Source organism: Gorilla gorilla, chromosome 1, assembly GCF_029281585.2.
Source record: "Gorilla gorilla gorilla isolate KB3781 chromosome 1, NHGRI_mGorGor1-v2.1_pri, whole genome shotgun sequence".
Lineage (NCBI taxonomy): Eukaryota > Metazoa > Chordata > Mammalia > Primates > Hominidae > Gorilla > Gorilla gorilla.
Window position 1 is genome coordinate 144,360,677 of NC_073224.2, and position 23,562 is coordinate 144,384,238.

Consider the following 23,562-nt stretch of genomic DNA (forward strand, 5'->3'; position numbering starts at 1 on the left):
GACGTAGACAGGGTATGTACTACAGAAACTGGAAGGAGTTCAGTACGGCTGAGGCTTAGAGGAGGGAGGAAAGGGCAGAGGAGAGACTTGCAGCTGAGAAGGGCAGGAGCAAACTTCAGAAGTTTACATCCTATCCTGAAATCTTAGGAGAGCCTTTGAGACATTCTAAAGAGGAGGGCATGGTAAACTGTGCATTCTAGAACATAGCGAGTGTGACAGACAGCAGAATGGAAAAGAATCAGGGCCAGAAACAAGGAGACCAGATAACAGGCTCTTATAGGAGCCCAGGAGAAAGATAATGGCAGTTTACCAGGTTAGCAACTGTACAGACAGAAAGTCTTGAGTGTACTTGTGACAAATATTTAGGGTAATGATGTAATGTGGCTTTGGGTTATGTATGAAGGGAAAGAAAATTGAGGATCCCTGCAAAGATTTTGATTCCTAGTCCTGGCAAGTAGATATACAGTAGTGTCATTCAGTGACAAAGAAAACAAGAATTTGCAAAATCACTAAAAATTTTTTCAAAAAAATCTGTATGTAGGGAACCAGGTTTACTCAACATCACAAGAAACGTAGTTCCACCTGGAGGGAGGTAAAAGTAAAATTTGACTTAAGTTGACATTATAAAGGCATTTCTATGTCAATGCTAAAGCAGCTAATTAAATGACAGAGCATGCCAGATTCTGAACAGAAGACAGAAGTGATCTGATTTCATGTAGAAAGATTACTCTGGAGAAAGTGTGAATGGGGGATTGAAAGAGAAAGTGGCTAAAGATGAAGCAGGAGATTATTTCAATTGTCCAGGCAAGTGATAATAAGGTCATAAACTTCAGTAGCCATGATGGGATTCAAGAGGAGGAAACGATAAAGATTTAGAGGAGAGAACCAATAGGTTTCTATGATAATTACAAGTGATAGGGTGAGGAAAAGAGGGATGCTGAAGATGAGCCAGATATTCTACTTTGGGAGACTGGAGGAGTGGCAATTCCATCAATGGAAAGATATTCTTTAGAGGAGGAGAAGTTACAGGAAAAACGACAAATTTGGTTTGGACATGTTGAGTGTGACATATCTGTGAGACATAGAAGATACTTAACAATGTTTGTTGTAATTATGTATCTGGAGTTTAGGGAGGAGGTTGGGTCGTGGAAGTTGCAACATATATTAGAGTCAAGGGAAGGGATGATAATTGCCCATAGAGGAAGAAAAGAAGAGAAAGAGGAAACCCTGGGGGAAGTCTTACATCTAAGATGTTGATGGGTGGAGGTAGAAATGATTGAGAAGCAAATCACCCTAAGCTCTGAAGTTGGAGATCCACTCAAAGACAAAGAGATTTCAGGATGCTTGACATGTATACACGCTAGAATTGGAAAGTAAGAAGCTGGGGAATGGGAGACCAGCTTGAAAATTATAGCAGCAGACCAGGCCCCCAAAATGGTAGATTTCAGCCCCAGTATATTGTAGTATTTCATGCCAGACATTTGTGCTACCAGAAATGCAAAGCCACAAAGGATTTCATTTACATGTAGGGTTGTAGGGTATAGGGTATAAATGAGGAGAAGAGAGAATCTGGCAACACTTTTAACACTTATAAAGATATGAATGAGGATAAGCCTTTGACTATAATGAATAACAAAAAAATACATGTCAAATTAATTCTTCACATAATCTTTTTTCCCATAAGTCTGACAATTTTGATTGAAAAAAACCCACTAGATTAAAAAGTGACTGTTCAGTCACTAGTGGAGTCAATAACTAACAGTAACTATTATTAGTTGGGTGAATGGGCCAGAAAGAACGGAAAAATAACTGATAGTAATTTGGCTGTTTGAGTACTCAACTGAGAACCTGTCATAAGGCATCAATTTAAGGGTGCCTGCAGCAGTGTTCAGCTCCAAACAAGGTCAGTAAAAAACGGCAAGTGCACAAGCAAAGAGGTGCCACCTATTCAGGCACAATACTCCCTCCATATCTATTTGGAGACTCTTGAGATGGCTCTGGTGTTTTTCTTTTACAAGTCCTGACCAGCATGTGTATGACATAATGACATGTCAGTGCCTATCAAGTGTCAGTATAAAGTATTAGTTTTGAATTTACCCAGGCATCTCATTAAAATGAAAAACACAGTGTAAAATTTCAAATGAACCTAAGCCTCTGTCTGGTTTGCTCATAATTCAGGAAAAGCCATAAACAGAAAGATACTTGTCTCTATCCATAGCCAGGGCCCCAACTAAGTACTGCATTGTGAAATGAGTCATATCCCTGTAAGCAATGATTTGAAATGTGCTATAATTGCTATGCTGCCCATGTCACCCAAGGAGAAAACAAAACATCTAAGTAACATCACTATGCCCTACAAACTGTCAAACGTTCATCGATGATTTCATCTCATACTGGTGATGACCCTTCAGTGGTTTCTTTTACAATAATAGACCTGCCAGCTTGGTCTAAGAGAAGAGGAAACTCACAGAAAGCAGAGCATTGGGCTCATAATTAATTTCATCACTACCATCCGGGCAAAACCCAGAAGCCTATATTTTAATTGGCTTGCTAACATATTTGAAAACAACATTTCTAATGAGATTTTTTTTTCCACATTCAGAAATAATGAGAGAAAAAAGCAACAGTTATATTTTAAAATATCTTAATACTTGGTATTGGGAATTTAGAAAGCTATTATCTATTTAGCATAAGTCAACTTGACATTCTGCTGAAACTAAAATTTCGCTCTGGTTAAAAAGCACTTGGAGGCCCTGGCATGAACAGCTGGATTAACAAAATGGAATAGAGGAAATGTTTGCATTACTTTGCTAGGGCTGCCATAACAAAAACCCACTAACTTGATAGCTTAAAGAAAAGAAATGTATTGTCTTATAGTTATGGAAGCTAGAAGCTCAAAATCAAGGTGTCATCAGAGTTGACTTTTTCTGAGGACTGGGAGGGGAGAATCTATCCCAGACCGCTGCTCTTTGTTTGTAGATGGTCATCTTCTCTCTGTGTCTTTTCATATCATCTTCCCTCTATGTGTGTCTAGCTCTGTGTCAAATTTCCCCTTTATGTCTTTATAAAGACACAAGTCATGTTAGATCAGGGCCCACCCTAATGGCTCATTTTAACTTGATTACTTCTGTAAAGACCTTTATCTACAAACAAGGTCACATTCTTAGATACTGGAGGTTGGGACTCCAACGTATCTTTTTTGGGGAGAAACAATTCAACCCATACCAATAGTTAAAATAATCCTTCTGGGAGTGCAAATGAATTGCTTTAATTCCATCCATTTACATGTTTGCTATCAACTGTCTCAGCTAACAAGATAAAACAAAGACAAATCAGAGCTACATTGTCACAAAGTTTCATTGCTGAGAGGTTGGTTTGGTAATGCCTGTCCAGTTCATTAGAGACAGATATATCAAGAGTAAATTTCTTGCAGACTCCTGCCATTATTGTCACAGTAAAACTGACTAGTGAATGTCTACATGCCTATTCATCCTATATCATTTATGACCATTACCATTCACCAAATTTTTAAATTCCAGTAGCATGGAACCCTAGAATTCTACATTTAAATTTATCTATCACTGACATTCTTAGGGATTCTAAGTATTATCTCTAGCAAAATATCTTCTTCTCTAAAGCTGAACAAAAGAATACTGCAATGTGACAAATTAAGATGAATTTTGGCTTTGCATCTGAGAAAGTCTATAGAGACTTAGACTCTCTTGCACTGACCTGGACTCACAGAGAGTTTTATTCTGTGAAGAAGCAAGAATGTTCCCATGATATTACCATCATAGAGAACCAAATAGGCCATTTCCAGCCCCACTGCATCATCTTGATCAAACTCAGAAAATGAACTATCTTCTAAAGAAATAATTCAGTATATATAAAAAGATATTCATCCAAGAATTATTTCTAGTAGCAGAACTTTAAATGTATACTCAATCATCAATCAGTAAAGATACCATTAACTATGTTATGTTTACTCTATGAATGATTAAAGTGGTAAACACAAAGATTATATAGCATCATGACCATGTGATTCTACAGCAAAATACACAGCTGACAGCTCTGTTCATGCCCACAAAGTTTTCAATAAACTTTTGAGTGCCTTCCTCTTAAATTTAAGGAGAAAACTAGGTGAGATTTAAGGAGGTCAGTAAGCCCCAGGAAAGATGTCCCCAAGAACATGAAATGTATAGAGTATCTGACGTGTTTCAATGCATGAGAGCAGATTGAGACAACTGAGGGAAACATCAATGTTGAATAAGCGATAAGTACGAAGAGAATTAAGAAAACAAATAAGCAAGACAATTAGTAATTCAAAGGAAAAACAAAAAGTTGTGTAAAAAACAAAAAAAAATAGAATACTATACGAATAATGTAGTGTTCTGAATTTTGTATCTTGGCAATATATCGTATCTGTACATACAAGTCTCCCATATGTTAAAAGCCAAATAATAGCTCCTTAATAAGAACACATTGTAATTCATGTAAGAGTCTCCTAATGATAGGCATTTCCGTCATTTCCAGTTTTGTTTTATTACAAATGATGCTGAAATAAACATCCTTGAAATTTTCTGGAGGACACAGTCTTAGTAATGAAATTTCTAGGTCAAATGGTAAACACAAATAAGGTTTTGATGACTTTTTTCTAAATTCTTCTCCAAAAAAGTTTCATCCATATAAACTGTCACCAATAGTGCACAGTCATTTTCTCCCACAATAGATATTATCAATTTGCTTTTTGTGAGTTTTTTTTCTTTTTGACAATTAAGACTACAAGAGTAAAGAGGGAGAATTTCATATTTAAAATAATTATATCTGTATTATTTTAATTTTATTTCAATGTATTATTTTTAAATTAGACTTAAATAATTGATTAATTGCTTTAGTCTAATTAAATCTTCATACTGCACTGACAAATTTTTCAAAACAAATAATGTCCTAAAGACGTGAAACATTATAGTTGTCCTTAATGCTAAATTATTTTCCTCTATAAAAATCCAGTCTACTGCCATCTATAAAATAGCTGCCAAAAAACCAATGTAGTTATTAAGAAATTATCTTTAATATTTTTAAAGGATTCCTATATCTTGCACTGTTCATTAATCTCAAAACACCTGATGTAAATTCCAGATCTTTTAACCAAGAAGGATGTGGCTGTGAGGAAAAGAAAAATACATAATTCCCATTTCTTAAATGAAGTATAGGATAATTAATAAAAATTAGTGACAACAAATGGGAAATCATATTAAATTATGTGGATGGATGCCTACTCCTTAATTTGCACAGCCTCTTAGCTCTCTACTAAGACATTCTGCCACCCACAGATATAGATCTAACTGTGGCATAAGAATTTTACATACAGTCTCCTAAATTTCTAAGCATTTCTACTCTTAACTTTCTCTGGTGTTAAAAATCTCCTTCATTAAGACAAGCATTGATTTATTTGGACTGAGAATATTTCTGACAGGATTTGAAACTAATTATTTTGTCCTAGATACACAAAAATAGATTATGTTTTACCAACTTCACAAAACCATGGACCATCCTCCACTAAAAAAAAAAAAAAACGCAAAAACTTAACTGAGTAACTTAACAGCAAAATCTTATAATCATGAAACGAGTTTAAAACTTAGTCCTTTAAACAGCTATTAGCTATCAAACTAAATAATTTATGCAAAATCACATGAATTTGGCCATTTTTTCAAATTGACTATTTCAAAATTTTAAATGTCAAAAATCCTAACGGAGACTCTGAATTCACCAACGTCCCAGTTGTGACTTTAGAATAGGTACGGTTCCAATAATTGTTCTGAATTGCATTCTGTTGAAAACCTCCTTAACAGAATTGAAAGTATAATCTGGGCACTGTGTTTGGTATGTGCTGGGAATAGAGGAGCAGAGCAACCTCTCTGCCCATGCAGCGCATTTTACATAATTTCATTATTAAAGGGTTGCTGATGAATAAAATGTCATAGATACAGAGGACTGAGGCAGGGAAAGAATGTAAACTGGAAACCTGGATACTGCAAAGAATCACATAGTACATGAGGGCCAGAAGTCCTTTCCCATTTTCTATACGGTCAGACCCCTATTTGAATATTCATTCATCCTAAGCTCCACAGGAATATAGAGATGTTGGAAGGAGTTGGGAGGTGAACACTGAAGATGATTAAGGGTTGGACTAAGAAAGAAATGAACAGATTGCTAAACTTGGAAAAGCAGGGAGCTCTATTTAAAAAAGGCTTCTGAGTAATGGGACCAATTAATAAACAAAAATAGAATCTCAGCTGCTTTTCGTTCCCACTGTGAACAGAATAAGAGAAAACAGGTGGAACTAAACATGAGGGTGAAGGCTGCCAACAGTTTAGCAAGTCAGGAGCAGCAGTGTCTACAGCAACCAGTTGTGATATTCCAATCCACACGATCTGTAAAGTAGGGCAATAGCAGAGGTAAATGTGGTCACTGCCACAAGAGACTAAAACAAATGAGTGCTTGAAGGAGGGAGGAAATATTTCTAAAAGCACCAAGTGCAAGACCCCACTTCCAGACTAGCTGTCAATAACTTGTATGGCAGTCGGACGTGTAAATTAGAATAGCCCTGGAGCTGGGCAGCCTGGCTTTGAACCCTGCTCTTCCGTTTGCTAGCTTGCTGTCCTTAGACAAGGCACTTAACCTATCTGTTCTTCCATTTCCTTATCTATAAAAGGGGAAAATCAGTGTTAACCTAGTGGAGTAGTTGAGAGGATTGATGAATTAAGTTACGTGTGTGTGTGTGTTCTCATATATTTGTTATTATTATTCCTCAATCACAAAGTTGTGAGTTGGAGGAATGTATTTTGGCAGAGGATTAATTAAACTTGTTTCAACATTCTAATGTCCAGAATTCTCTATGAACCATCATTTGCAGCAAGTACACTAAATGTGGACACTCATGCTTACAATGACTGAGGCAGCAGACACCATGAGACCCTGAGGTATGAATCACGCAAAATGGATTCACCTTTATCCAATATTGAGAATTTAAAATTTAGTCAACTACATGCATGCAGCTGGAGGCCATTACCCTAAGGGAATCACGCAGGAACAGAAAACCAAATACCACATGTTCTCACCAGTAGACCCTGGGGACTACTAGTGAGGAGAGAGTGGGAGGGGGACAATGATTTAAAAAAAACTATTGGGTACTATGCTCACTACCTGGGTGATGGGATCGTTTGTATCCCAAACCTCAACATGAGCCAATATACCCATGAAACAAACCTGCACAGGTACCCCCTGAATCTAAAATAAAATATGAAATTTTTAAAAAACAAAACTGCTAAACAAGAATGTCAAAAAAATAAATTAAAACTTCATTATCTAATTATTTAAGACTAGGTGACCTATGTTTATCTTACACAATAATTCTTTCTTTATAAAATACTATATTAGCCAGAACATATTAATTTATAATCACCTTATGTAACAGAAACCACTTAATACATAATACATATCACTGAATCAATGAAGGCACTAATTAATTAATTAATCAAAAACTGACTGCAGATCCAGAGACCTTTGGCTAGCTAGCCTGCGTGTTCCCCTTTGCTGGCTTGTGATTTGGGACAGGTCATTGCATAACTTAATTTTTGATGTATTTATTTTTAAAACTACAGATAGGTACTGCTTTAAAAAAACAATTCGGTGCCTCACCTCTAAGCAATCATAATTTAAAATAAAAGATTATAATCAAAATTACTATATTGGGTAATCAAAATGTCTTTAAGATTCCTGATATTTAGAACTTTAAAAAGAGAAAAAAAAATCCCTTTTTTCTGTCAGTTTGCTGTGCAATTATGTCAGTTGTTCAGTCCAGACTTAAATAAATCATGTTTTACTACGAACTACTCTGTACATAGAAATGCTTTATTCTTCCCTTTCATATTATTATTTAAAGCCATTCCACTCATATGCATGAACACATATAAGATTCTCTATTACAATTTTTCTTTTTTATAATTATATGAAAAAATAAGTTTAATAAAAGTGTCATACTATGATAAAGTGAAAATGTTGCATAATTAGAAGTAATTGCTGTAGACAGATTATCTGAATAAGAGCTGTTGTATCCAGAGTTTTTATTTTTAGGCAAAACAACCCTTTATGTTTTTTTCAGCTTTATTGAGGCATAATTGATGCACCCAAAAAAATCTGTACATAATTTATAAAGTTTGATGAGCTTGGACATACATGTATCCTCTTGATATCATCATCATAATCAGGGTAATAAATATACTCATTACTTCCAAAAGGTTCCTTGTGTCCCTTGGCTATTTTATGGTTTTGTTTTATATTTATTTGCTTGCTTGTTTGTAAGAACACTTAACATAAGCTCTAACCTCTTAACAAAATTTTAAGTACGTAGCACTGTATTATTAACTATAGGCACTGTGTTGTACACCAGATATCTAGAACTTACTCATCTTGTACAAATATAACTTTACACCCATTGAGCCCCTGGCAACCATTACTCTAGTTTCTGCTTTTGTGAGCTTGACTATTTTAGATACCTCATATAAATGGGATCATGCAGTATTTGTCCTTTTGTGACAAGATTATTTCACTTATCACAATGTCGTCGAGTCCCATCTACATTGTCATAAATGGATTTCTTTCTTTTTTAAGACTGGGTAATATTCCACTGTATGTATTCACTGCATTTTCTGTATTCATATGTCAATGAGTATTTGGGTAGTGTCCATATCTTGGCTATTACGAATAGTGCTACAATGAACATGGGAGTGTTGATATCCCTGCAAGATCCTAGTTTCAGTTTGCTTGGATCTATAGCCAGGAGTAGGATTGCTGGATATTGGTTTCTGTGCTTGACCAAGTGGTGGAGCTGAGCTGCTTCAGTGACAGATGACGCCTTGTGGATGAAGGGGACTGGGTTTGTGTGTGTTCGAGCTCCCATCTCTCCTTGAACCACATATAGCAATAGAGAAGCCAGGAGGTGTTCTATTTACACACCCTGAAACATGTAATTTCTGAATATGAGCATTTTAAACATAAAGATGAACATAACTTTCAATAATGCTTTCACTCAGTGCTCTCAGATCAGTGACATTGTGATTTATTTCTACAATTGGAATGGACTTCTTCACAGAGCTTACTTAACACATACTTTTAAAAAATATAGCATGATATAATAAGTAAGGCCAGCTAAGCAACTGATGCAAAAAGATTTGCAACATATAAACTAGACAAAAGATTAGTATGCTTAATGTACTCAGAGCTCCTACAAATGTAAGAAGATAAGCAACACAATAGAAAAATGTATAAATGATATTGTGATATTTCATATAAGAATAAATGCACAGCCGGGTGTGGTGGCTCACGCCTGTAATCCCAGCACTTTGGGAGGCCAAGGCGGGTGAATCATGAGGTCAGGAGATTGAGACCATCCTGGCCAACATGGTGAAACCCCATCTCTATTAAAAATATAAAAAAATTAATTGGGTGTGGTGGCTGCGCACCTGTAATCTCAGCTACTCAGAAGGCTGAGGCAGGAGAATCGCTTGAACCCAGGAGGTGGAGGTTGCAGTAAGCCAAGATCATGCCACTGCACTCCAGCCTGATGACAGAGCAAGACTCTGTCTCAAAAAAAAAAGAATAAATGCATATAATAAAAGACAAAGTTATGAAAAGATACTCAATCTCACTAGTGGTCATTAGAATGCAAATTTAAACAGTAAGATATTTTTCAAATACCAAATCAATTTTTTAAAATTTGCTTTAATAACTAGTACTTAAGAATTGCTGATGAGATGAACTGTGATCAACTACAAGAAACTTTTTGAGAAGTGTACCAACCATGCTTACAGAAGTTCTAAGAAGACAAATATCTATCCCATTAAGCTACTTGAGGAAAATATGAGTTTATGGTAGACATTAGTTGTCTCAAGTTCTTAGTGTTTGTCTCCCCTTTTAATAACTGCTCAGCAATTATCCTTGGGTAATCACACTTTCATACTTTCAATCCAAATGTTTTGGTAAGGGTGGCCTCATGCTCCAGAGTCCAGAGGGGAGCATGTGGCCTAAACTTGGCAGATAGAGTACTGATGCCCTGGTACAGTGACTGGTTCAGGGATGGGCAACCAGGTCAGCGAAAATCATATCTCAGAAATCATATCTCAGAAAAAACAACTGGGAAAGAACAGCTTTCTTAACACTGTAAAATGAGATTTAAGACTGGAACTGATGATGACTATTTTGTCAAAGAAGAAAGACTGCTTGAGAATTAAGCTTACAGAGACAAATGCTGAACCAAGACTCAAATGTAGACAGGCTCCTGAGAACATCATTTCTGTTTCTGAATCTGACAGTATCTGAAGCTTACATTCCTCTTGGTTTTTCAACTTCCTGAGCCAGTAGAGTTGAATCAATGGTGCATATACATTCTATGGAATATTATGCAACTTTTTAAAAACAATGAGACAGAGCTACACATGTTGAAAGGATGGCAAAGTTTTTCTCTAAAGGACCAGATATTAAATATTTTTGGCTTTATAACTAAAATGTCTCCGTCGCAACTACTTAACTCTGCCTTTGTAGTGTGAAAACAGCCATAGACAATACATTCAGCATGGCCAGAGTCAGCTCATGAACCATGGTTTGCCTATCCATGGTACATCATTAAATGAAAAATGATGCCATTTTTATGAAGGAACTTGCTTAAAGAATGATTTATATATAAACATATATTAAAAGTATAATGAAAACAATGTAATAACATATAGCATTGCTAATTACCTTAGGTGGAGTAGTTTTAAGAGGTGAAGCCAGCTGGACTTTCTGGGTCAAGTGGGGACTTGAAGAACTTTTCTGTCTAGCTAAAGGATTGTAAATGCACCAGTCAGCACTGTGTAAAAACGCTACAATCAGTGCTCTGTGTCTAGCTAAAGGATTGTAAGTGCACCAATCAGCACTCTGTAAAAACACACCAATAAACACTCTGTAAAAACGCACCAATCAGCACTCTGTATTTAGCTAAAGGTTTGTAAATGCACCAATCAGCACTCTGTATCTAGCTAAAGGTTTGTAAATGCACCAATCAGCACTCTGTAAAAATGCACCAATCAGCACCCTGTGTCTAGCTAAAGGTTTGTAAGCGCACCAATCAGCACTCTGTAAAAACAGACCAATCAGCACTCTGTAAAATGGACCAATCAGCAGGATGTGGGCGGGGACAAATAAGGGAATGAAAGCTGGCCGCCCAAGCCAGCAGCGGCAACTGGCTTGGGTGCCCTTCCACAGCAGCTTTGTTGTTTCGTTCTTCACGATAAATCTTGCTGCTGCTCACTCTTTGGGGTCTGCACTACCTTTATGAGCTGTAACACTCACTGCAAAGGTCTGCAGCTTCACTCCTGAAGTCAGAGAGACCACAAACCCAACTGGAAGGAAGAAACTCTGGACACATTTGAACATCTGAAGGAACAGTCTCTGGACACACCATCTTTAAGAGCTGTAACACCCACCACGAGGGTCCCCGGCTTCATTCTTGAAGTCAGCTAAACCAAGAACCCATCAGAAGGAACCAATTCCAGACACAGTTTTAGAGGAAGATTCAAGAGAGATTTTTAATTTTGAATCTTTTTCTTTCCATATTTATGTGTTATTTGACTTGTTATAATGAACATGTGTTACTTTTTTATTTAAAAATATCTAATAACCTTAAAAACAGGGAGGTGCATTTTTTAATGTAGTCCCTTAAATTTAAAAAAATTTGCATTATAACCAGGCTAGAATTTGGGGAAATCATGAATATTCAACCTGCCCTGATCTTTTAGCACCTGGAGGCCACACTCAGTTTAGCAGACCTATTTTATAGAGAAGGCCTAACGAGGTATTGCGCCTTACTAAAAAGGTTACAGAGCTAATTAGTGGTAAATCCTCATCTAGAAATAAGGCCACCAGATTCCTAGTCCAGTCTTTTTTCAGCACATATTACAGGTCCATAGATGTTCTTTCCGTTCCTCATTTGAGAATTAACGCATAGAAAATAGATGCCTCTCCAAACATATCATCATGAATATGTTTATAGCATCCAGCTCCAAGCAGCTCTGCCTTCAAAGATTTTTACACCACAGTCAGATTTTCTCTTCTGTAAATTGTTAGCACTATTTTTAGGAGTCCTTTTCTCTGGCAGATCCAGGCATTCTCGCATTTGAGCCCTGTCATCTCTTCAGTGTGTATTTAGTAGTTTCAGCACTCTGCTCACTGTTTGCGTATCATGACACCAGGCAGAGTTCAGCAATACAGAACGTCTTATCCATTTCCTCTTAATCCAGTTTATATTCATCCTGAGCCCATCAGAGCAGGAGATGGAATGAGAGTTTTATAATTACCTTTTGCAAACAGAACATTAAATTATTATACAGTAGAATCCTCTAGTTTCTTGGACATAAGACGGCCTTTACTTGCCAGTGAACAGATCTGCCTGTCTCTATAAGTACACATATGTGCTTTGGAAATCAGCCCTGTTAGCTTGAAGTTATTGATCAATTTTGGTAGATTACTGCAATAGATTCTTAAAGTGCTTTAAGATTAAGAGATGTGCTTGGCTTTCTTCTGTCATGTATCTCAAAGGAAAACCATGAGATGAGACACACAATGAAAAACAGCAGGTAATACCATATGAGACTCCTTATTAAAAACATAAAGTGCCTTTCACTCCTGCTTTTATTAAGTCTACTTTTCAAGCTAAATGGGGGGTTAGGTGAGACGATTATAATACAAGTCACATATAACTATTTCATTATCCATGTCCTACAGCAAGATAGCCCCCAGAATGCCTTTGAAAGCTCCAGAGTGATGGCAGCAGGTTGAATATAATGAACAATGTTACAAATGGGAACATGAGACGGCAGGTCTGGTGGGGACGGAGTCTCCTAGAAACTGTAAGGCTGTAATTACTGAACACTGCCTCGGTTTCAGTTGACTTTGAACACTGGTAACCATCTTTGGCGGATTATATTTTTCTCAGCTAGTTAAAATGAAGCCAGTCAGAGAACCTGAAATTTATAAGGCATAATACATAGGCAAAGGCATTGTCTGCTTTTATTACTCTAATTTTTGTCTGGTTTCCAAGCTCATTCCACTATGCACTGTGCAACTGAATTAAAATTGGGTTAAGAAATAGATTTATATTATTATGTCTGAAGGCTGAATGGCTAGAAGTTACATTTTTAAAAAGAATTGAACAGCGTAATTTTTTGTTGGGGGAAAAGAGGCAGACATGGGATTCCAGCTTTATGTGTCAGCACTTTTTCTTAGTATGTTATTTGAAATAATCACTAAATTAAGAACGGAATGAAGGAAAGCGAATGAAGAGACAGAATGAGCGGGAAAAGGGAAAAAGTATAAATGCTAGTTACGATGAAACATTGAACTGAAACCAGCAAAACCAGTTCCAGTGATTTGATTTGCCTTAACATTTAACCCAAAACAACAATAAAATGAAAATTGCTGACAATGCCCACTTTAATTTAGTTGATTTCTAGTCCAAATTTTAGGGGGCAAGAAAGTTAGTATAAATTTATTAAAGAGCTTGAGTAAACTCTGGTAGCTGACCTGCTGCATGGATAAGCCAGAATCCAGCTGAGCATATGCCTGCTTTCTTGTCTGGAACTACCTGAATAAAATTCAATTCAGTCCAATTCAGAGAACACAGCACAGGCAGGGCTAAGCCCAGCAGGGCAGACACAGGCCCAGTGGTAAATCACAAAACAGCCTCTATCCTTACTACCCATCCTTTGTTCTCGCTCTCCCTGGTAATACAGGGAATCTGGTTAAAGGGAACATCATGGACACATCCACAGAAAAAGGAAAGAGAGCCATGTCACAAAAGCACAACCTGAGGGGGATGTATGGGAGAGGTCAGGATGCCATTGCCCAGCAGTCAGCCTCTGGCCACCAGCCCTGTGCTGGACCCGTGAGCAGTATGGTAGCTGTGAGCTGAAAGAAAAATCACTGCCTCCATTTACCACCTTGGTTTTGGCATCCCCTGAGGGTGTCACCCCACCTGCCGCAAATCCTGAGATCCAATGCAAGATTCAATGTGCCATGTCCCTGAGATGCATTCTGCCTCTGTTAGCTGCAGTGACAGCTCTCCTGCCTCACATCCATGCAGAAGCAGAAGGCAAGTGAGCGTGTAAGAGTGCCGGCTTGGTTTCACAGAGGATGTTGGCACCCAGATGACCTCAGCCCATCCCAGAGATCCCCTGTAAACAGTCTCCATGCAGACCTACAGCTTCCTGCATTCCTAGCTGAGGGTGTTCTCAGGCTGCGGCAGCAAGCTCAGTCTGGACTCAGGGTAGGCTGGGCCACCCAAGAGTGAATTCCAGCAAATGAGGGGCAGGAATCAGTGGATAACCATGCCAGCTTCCTCAGCCCTCAGGGGAGCTCTGAAGTTTGCGCTACACAGTCTCTCAGGAGGTCCACGTGCAATTGAGCCCTACTTTCCCACAACCCTTTGTTGACTTTTCTCTCATGCCTCATGGTGTGTCCTGGGATCATCTCCTAAATAAACGACCTCACTCAAACCATTGTCTCCAGATCAGCTTTTAGAGGAATGCCCTCTAAGAGCCTTGGCATTACAGCTATGACCAACCAGACCAGAGCTGCTCCTGGTGCTACCTGGTTCTGTCTCTCTAGACACTCATACTAAAAACAAGACACTCAGAATAAAAACAAATCCAGTTTGTCTTCCGCATGGTATCTAAAGGTGGTTATCATGGGTGCCCCTCCCCAGGACAAAGCCTTCTTGTCTCTAAATGTTCTCAGCTTTTTTATGTTTATTTTGTTCTATAATTTCTAGACCCACTGCCATCCTACTTGTGATCCTCTGGCTGGATTCCATTTTATTAACCCTCCTTATAAATGCCCTGTCTCTTCACTCTCAACTTGATTCTCTAGCACATCTGCCTCTTAAGGCTGTATGTGACAGTCATCCCCACACTACTCTAAGGAAGACGACTGTTCACAGAGGTCCTGATGTTACCTTTTTTCAGATTAGTCACAAATATCCACCTGACATTTGTTACAATCATCTGTAAGAAATCCTAGGGACACCGTCTCTTAAATTTTTCAAACAACCATTAGAATGTAACTTCTGAGTACTCTGAATTAGAGGTTCTAATTCTTGTAGGAGCCTTGAATTCCCTTAAGAACGTAATGAAAGCTGTGTACTCTGCCAAAAAAAAAAAATACATATATGTGCATCCACAATTGTGTATGAGATTTGGATGGATTTAGAGATCTTCTGAAGTCCGTCTCTGGACCGAGGCTTAGAGGCCACATTTTCATCTAAACTCTTCCAAAATCATCCCTCTGCTCAACCCAGAAGCATATTGATTCCATCACTCTCAAGTTCCATTACTCTCCAGGCACAGAACTAAATTCATGACTGTCATACAATTGGGACATGGAGAGACAATTTTATTTGCTCTAAGAGAAGATTCTGTTTGTTGACCACTGTGTGACGAAAGCCTAGATCTTTTTGGTAGAAAATGCTGAACAAAGTCACTCTCTCCTGCTTTTTTGTTTCATGCTATGCAACAATAACCCCCATACCTAAAATGTTCTGCTACATAAAGTGACCTTCCCACAGCACCTCAAGGTGTTTGAATTTTCCTGAAAATTTTCCAAAGTTCCAGCTGGAGTATAGGAGATTTTTATTATGGAGAGTTGGGTGAACCTGCCTTCAGAAAAAGCTGTCTCTCTAGACAAGATCATTCATCTGGAATGAAAGCTTATCAAGTCTGTGGCTATTGTGCCATTTCTTTTACAGAACCAAGAAGCCAACTGATTTCAATCTCCAGTACCTAGACGGGATATTAAAATAAGTTGAATGACAAAGGAGATTGAAAAGTATTTTGGACATTGGTGAAGCATGTGTGCTATGCACAATTGTATAATGTTTTAGCCACCTATATTCATAGTTGCTTATACACTTAGACTGGAGGAGACAGAGAAGCTGTGATTATTGTTAATGGCGTGGCTTGGCTTTTTTTTGATTTGCAGAACATTTTAAAAGCACATGTGTAATGCACATTCTTTTTTAATATTTATTAAATGCCTACTTGTTCACTGTGAGGTATGCAAAGATAAATTAATCTGTGATTAGTGATAATTTTTATATTATCATAGGGGAGATGAGACTCTAAAGCAGTACAATTGCTTCAAATCAAATGCTATAGGTATTTCGAGAGCTCTTTCCCATGAGATTTACCTAATAAATTTGAAAAGTAGATATTATTCTATGTGTGATCTACAAATACATTGTTTCAAATTCCTTTCTGATCAATCAAAAGCTAAGGTTTTTTTCAAACAGTTAATTTGGGGTACAAAACAATAAATAAAAATAAAATGTACCTCTTCTCTAATTTTAGTAAAATACCCCACCTACATGTCCTAATGATGAAGTTAAGATTCCTCAGCTAAATAAATCAAAATTTGAAAATAAGTAAAATCTACATATTTAATAATCATCTGTAGGCATGAGCAGAAACTATACGGGAACTGAGATCTATAACTAGTCATGTTCATGGAGGGTACAGTTTTTGCCAAATTCATTTCTAATGATACTTGGTTGAATACAAGAAAATTGCAGCAAAACCCCATGCAAACAGAACCCACAGAAACAAAATTTGTATACAATGTGATTGACTCCTTCCTTCTATCTAATCATGTTTTCAGATCTGGTGGGGTTAAAGTTTGTATATGGGAGGTAAGGCATGAAGTGAAATGTAAAGGGAAAGGCAAAACTTGGTGGAAGTGGCAAAAAATACAAAACAAAACTCTTCTTGGGAGGTACAGGGGAAAAGAGTGGGTCCCTGGTCTCCAGAGTTTTCCTGGCTCAGTTTCCCCCAAGTAAGGCCAATGAAGTGGCACAAATTAACCAGGAGATTCATGGAATTGCTGCTGCTGTCCTAGAATTCCCAGCCTTCCCTGGGAAGCTGGATCAATGTCAATGGCACTTAAATCAGAAAGGACAACCAATACCAGGTGGCATTACACTGCAACTGGGATGGAGGCTGACTGGGATCCTCAGACAAACCCCAGAACTGTGGCAGCTAGCTGAACAGGCTCACCCCCACCCCATTCCATTAACCTTGTAAAATTGTGAGCTTGCATTTTATAAGATTGGGTATTTTGGACCCCACTTATCAGGTTTTGGCAGGGGTTCACTTGGTGAAATATCTTCTAGGTCATCATTTTTATCCAAAAACAAATTTATGGAAAGGTCAGCTATAGTTTGAAGGAATGATGAACAACTCAAACAGAAATTGAAATCTGCAATATTTTATGGAAGCGATTTGGAGGCAAGAAACAATATTGAATGAGAAGTGTACAAATATGAAATTTTTCTCAGTATATTTTTGTTCAGGTTTTTAAACCATATCTAAGCACTTCATACGTTCACCATTTTAAGCTCAAAATAATTAAGAAGCAAGCACTGTCTAAAAACACATTAGAATCATGGGGCAATTTTAATTCAACAAAACCAAAATCCCAGATGTCCAAAAGAGATTGTGCTCAGGGTATATACACACAATCAAGCCAGAATTCACATGATCATGAAATGTGACTTCCTGACCTTTGAAATTTCAAAGCATGTATTTTGCCTTAGTGATATAACTAGTTAATTCAAAAAATATTTAGATAGCAGCAATCAAGCTATTAAACATTTTCAGATGAAGATTTTTTAAAAGTGAATGAAAATAAAAGATCATCACTCATGTCAATCCCACTTTGCCTATTGACTGCATGGCATTTCATGTAGATTGCTTCTCTGTCTCCCTCCTCTTTCTTTCTCTCTCTCTCTCTCTCTCTCACACACACACACACACACACGCACACAACAACAATGATGGCTTGCTGCAATAGGCAAAGAAACAAAACAATATCCCAGAATAGATATGGAAGGTGACTAGAGTTCTTTATAAAGTATTATCTCTGGTTTATTTTTTAAAAACTCTTCTGTTATCAAACAATGGCGCCTCAGAGGTATAAAGAAGGACTCTGCTAATGCACAATGAAGGATTCTGCTAAAGTACTAATGAGCACTTTTGACATCGTTAATAAAGATGTCAAATTTTTAAAGAATAGAAACATTTCTTATTAGGGTTTAAAATGAGTGTTTTGGGCAACCGAAACATTTGTACCTCCTCACTAGTTTCCATGGTTCTTGTGACTATGTCACTCAGTCAAAAGCACTGCAAGAAGTATGTGACCACCCTTTTTGCACCATATGGTATACTGCAGTTCTGGGGAAGGGGAGTTAATTGGCTATATCTGAGCAGTCACAAGATTTATAGGTTTGATTATCCAAAATAGATGCTTTTACCCTGATATATATGGAGTTTTTGCTGTTGTATTAATAATAATAAAAGCATGCCAAATGAATGAAAAGCATCATTATAAAAGGGATTTGTGTGTGCAATGAAACAGCATGGGTACCTCGTGGCTTCTACAATGAAGATGTAACTATTTTCATATACAAGTTATTAGCTCAAGTTGTTCTTTATTACACCATAACTTTGCTCCTATAGCAACATGGTTGTAGCAGAAAAATAATTACGCCTGGATGTTACATGCCAGATGTTTTTAAAGCAAAGGTGGCAGTTTAATTCTAAGCTAGTTTAAACGGTAGATATAAGAAGTGCCAGAAAAAATACAAATAAAGGCGTTACAGAAAAGTAAGGTGAACTTAATTAGAAGTGTATATTCCTAGATACCATTTTTCTAAACCAGCACTACCCAATAAAAATATATGCTAGCATGTACGTAATTTTTAATTTTCTGATAGCCACATTTTTTAAAAGTAAAAAGAAATGAGCTTAATTTTACCAATACATTTTAACCCAATGTATCCAAAATATTATTTCAACATGAAACTACTATAAAAATGTATGATGAGTTATTTTACATATTTTTCTCTTGGGTTTTTTTAATCTGCTGTATAATTTACACTTACAGCACATCTCAATTCAGAGAGCTAAATTTCAAATCTTGATAGCCACATATAGCTGGTTCATGGCTCCCATAATGAACAGCCCTGTTCTAGACTTTTCTCTTGTCTGCACTTAGTACTATAGCTAATCTCTCCCATCTAGTTTGTAATAATACTCAGAGAAGATGACCCTAGGAAGGCGCTCCGGAATCATTAATCACTCTGAAACATCTGCATGTGTACTTTTCACAGAGGGCAGCTGAGTCCTTTCATTCAATCAAGATGATCACAGTTCTAAGTTCAACCCAGAAAATATTTTTTAAAAAAGCTTCTTTAAAAATCCTGAAGTCCAAAAATTGTGGCTCGATTATGCTGTCTCCCTGTGGAAATGAAAAATGTCCAGAGATAGGAGGTGGCAAGCCTGTAACTGGTGCAATCCACATTCTTGCCTAGCTGTGGGAGTTGAGGGGATGGAGGTTGCACGCACTTATAGTGAAATTAAAGGAAATAGTATACAGAAAGCATCAGGGCCTGCAATGTTTTCCTAGCAAGGAATTACCAAAGAAGAAAAGACTCTGTCTCTGCCCTCAAGCTCTAGGTCTACCTGGGATCCAGGGTAACAGGACAGAAGCCATGACATGAGAAGAACACAGGCAGAACCCAAGAAGTGGAGGAAATGGGATAAATCAACAGGATGGTTCTGAGTGTGTATTTGTGTGGTGTAGTCAGCCACCCCTCCCAATCCTAATCTTCACTTATCCTACTGGCCTTCCTTGAAACATTTGTATATGGATGAAATTTAAATGTTTTTTTGTTTGTGTGTTTTTAAGTGAATATCAGCCTTAGAAAAGCAAATCACAAAAGAGCAACTTGCAGTGTAAGATGAAAAGAAAGGGAAGCCACAAGAGAGAAAGAACAGTCCTTTCTGGGGGCCAGAGAGGAGACATGGTACTAAGTTTGCCAATTGTACGTGTATTTTCTTTTTCTTTTTACTTTACCTGACAGTCATCTCTTAGTCTCTGTCTCTTCAACTGTCACCTATGAGGGCCACACACAAAACACAGTATTGGGGGAAAGGCCCCAGATTGCCTGCCTGGAAGACTTCTCTGATGGTGATGCAATGCAGAACAAAGGGAGTGTTTGCTGGAGTAAATGGTGCAAATTCAGCTGAGTTAATAAGATAAGGCAGTGAAGGAGGTGAGTCAGGTAGGGTTGGAAAGAAGTATTGGGACCAGGCTCTTGCTGGGTTCTATTATAATTGCATTTCTCCCAGCTACCTGTCTTCTAGGTTAGCTCACAGCCAGGTACTATTGGGTTCTCCCTGGTGGGACAGAACTGATGAGAATTCAATCAATTCCAGTTAGAACATGGCCAGTGGGGTACCATTAGTAATCTCCCAGAAAATAAACTTCATGAGGACAGAGCCTCTGTTTTGTTACATAGAGCCTAGACTAGTACCTTAAGAAATATTTAAAAGATACTTATTAGTAAATTTAACAAATATTTGTTGAATGAAGGAAAAGAAGGGAGACCAGCAGTTGCCAGTTTGGAGAATCAAGATTGGCCAGCATTGTGATATCCCCAGAGACAAGACAAGAGGGCCAATGAAAACCTACCAAGGCCAATTATGAGAACACATGGGAGAGAGGCCCTGGGGTGCTGCAGAAAGAAAATAGAGAATAAAAGAAATTTGGGGGTAATCATTCCTCAGGTTTGAAGTATAAGTGAAGTCAACTCATTTGTGGATCAATTTTTTTTCTACCTTCATCTGTATTGATTTATCACTTCTGTTAAGAGTCTGCCCTGAAACCTAAGCACTTTACTTTCAGTAGGCTAATCCTAGATTCACCCTAGAGGTCATTTTTAGTTACTCCTAATCATACTGTCTTCTAACAAGCCAAATAATTTCTCTCCATCTTTGATGTTTATGCCGTTCAAATATTTGTAGAGCGTTATCCCATCTCCCATTAGTTGTTGCTGAGCTAGGCTTTAAGGATTAAGCACATTTAGATCCTTTAAACCTAGTAAATGCCTCAGATCAATCCTTCCATTACTCTAACCATTTCTGAGGCTGTTCTTGAGAGCATCTTTAGAGTCTTTGTACATCTCTACACTACTGAGACATCTGTAGCTCAACTTGATATCCCCAAAAGAGCCTAACCAACATCATATTTTTCTTAAGTCACCAAAAACAAATTTTTCTTAAATCACCTGCATCAAAAAATCCCAAAAGTGGATTATTTAAAATTAGATTCTTGGGTCATACAATTAAACCTAGTGAATCACTGAGAGACAGGTTCAGAAATTCAAAACGGTAAATTAACAAGATACCCCAGATTATTCGTAGGCACCTAAAACTTGAGGACCAGCTGCAGGAAGTCATTACTGAGAAATCCTCAATATAAACTTTGAATACCTTTTCTATATAGGCACGTAGGCCTGAAACTTTCAAAACATTATACACTATTATTTATGACTGTCCCACAAGTGAAGTCAGCATTGAGAAAGCAGCAAGGATCTCAGATATGCAAGAGGAGACAAATGTACCAGGTGCATTACTGGTTCTTTTCTCCATTGTACTGCAATGCCCAGATATTATTTACTTCAAGTTCATAGAATTGGGTTAACCATACCCTTGATTTATGGTACACTTTCATCATTAGTCCATACATGGCTCTTATTTATTTGCTTGCTTGCTTGCTTGTTTAAAATATAATAAACACCAATGATCTCACTACCTAACACAGAAATTAAAATATTCACAATAACTTACACTCTCCTGTGGGATTTTTTTTTTTTTTCTGTTGTTCCTGTCTCAGCTCTTCTTACTACACAGTCTACAAGTGCAAAATCTGGGGCTGGCAGGGAACCTGCTGGGATATTTTATGGGATATTTTACAAGGTTCTTCCTTGCTACTGAAAAGAAACATTTTGAAAAACACAGCAGTATGTAGACACGGGATGAAATGAGGAGAAATAATAAATAACACTGACTAAGCAGCTGTTTGTTCAACAAATGTCCATTAAAGTCCCTACTATGTGCTAGGTGCAATGGCAGGCCTTGGGGCTACAAAGATAGATGGCTCCTGTCCTCAAAGAACTCACAATCAGTTAGAGAGACAAACAAATAAATTCAGTCAAGTGCTACAGGGGTAACGAGAGAAATCTGTATGAGGGAGAAGTGAGACCCAACGGATAGAGAGTCAGTTCTACTGGTGAAAAAAGAAATATCAGGAAAAGATTTTACAGAGAAGACAATCATGAAGCTGAGTCTTGACAGATGACTTTGAGAGAATTTTACAACAAAAATTTTAGTCTCAGAAATGAGACTGGAAAAAGACTGGTGTCAGTACCTTTAAATTCAAATTTTACTCAATGTTCACTTGGTTTCCAGAACTTCACTATCATCTGTGTAAGCCTACTGACACCAGGACACATGTGAGTCAGCCTCAGCAGTGCACAGTCAGCCAAATACTGTTCAGCAACCTGAGTAATATCAAAATTGCTCAGCTATTTTGGATTGTGTTTGAAGAGAATACATAGCCCACAGTTAATGTTTTCTAAAACTTTCATTTTTTTTCTCCCGTTTATTTTCTTCAAATGTTGGAACTTGTCTGGTACCATTCTCCTCAAAACTTTCTTAAAAACAAAATAAACAAACAAAAACCTCATCTACATCAGGACTGAGCATTCCAGTTATTCTATACTTTCCACCTATCTTTCTTATTCTGTATCAAAACCCCCCAAAATCTGGCCTGACAATAGCAGAACACTCCTCAGGGGCCAAGAAAGGCAAAGAAACTACGCAAGGAAAACTAACACCATGCTTTTTAAGATTAAGGGATGCAAAAATCTAAGAACATTCTTTGGTTATTTTTGTCTTCAAATAATTATTACATCCAAATATCTACTCTTCTAAAACAGTAGATTTATCAAAAAATATGTATAACTGTGACTTCTAATCAACCTGCTTCCTGAGAAGTTGAAGACTTAAAAAAAAAGAGAAAATTGTGGGAAGGCAGATAATAACCAGATTGTGGAAGGCTTTGAACCCAAGCAAAGAAACGTGTCTTCATCCCTTTGAGCTGCTATAACAAAATATCTTAGACTGTATCATTTCTAAAAAACAAATTTATTGCTTACAGTTTTGGAGGATGGGAAGTACAAGATCATGATACCAACAGATTCAGTGTCTGGTGAAGGCTGTCTCCCCACCTCATAGATGGCGCCTTCTCACTGTGTCCTCACATGGCAAGAAGGGCAAACAAGCTCCCTCAGGCCTCTTTTATAAGAGCACTAATCCTATGATGAGGGTGGAGCCCTCATAACCTAATCATCTCCCAAAGACCCCATCTCTTAATTCTACCACAATGGGGATTAAGTTTCAACACATGAATTTTGGAAGGGACACAAACATTCAGTCCATAGTATTCTGATCCTGATGCCCCCAAATTGATGTCCTTCTCACATGCAAAATACACTCATTCCACCCCAGTATCCCCAAAAGTCTTAACTTATTTCAGCATCAACTCAAAAGTCAAAAGCTCAGAGTCTCATCT

At 37.5% G+C, this 23,562-nt stretch overlaps 1 long non-coding RNA gene across 1 annotated transcript in view; it reads left to right on the plus strand.

Moving 5' to 3' along the window:
• Window positions 1-243: 243 nt before the first annotated feature.
• The window catches only part of LOC129529176 (uncharacterized), a 46,504-nt gene continuing 23,185 nt past the window's right edge, over window positions 244-23,562 (plus strand). Inside the window, exons 1-2 of the long non-coding RNA XR_008674630.1 lie at window positions 244-313; window positions 6,891-6,983. This is a non-coding gene — a long non-coding RNA (uncharacterized lncRNA). The remainder of the gene's footprint in view (window positions 314-6,890; window positions 6,984-23,562) is intronic.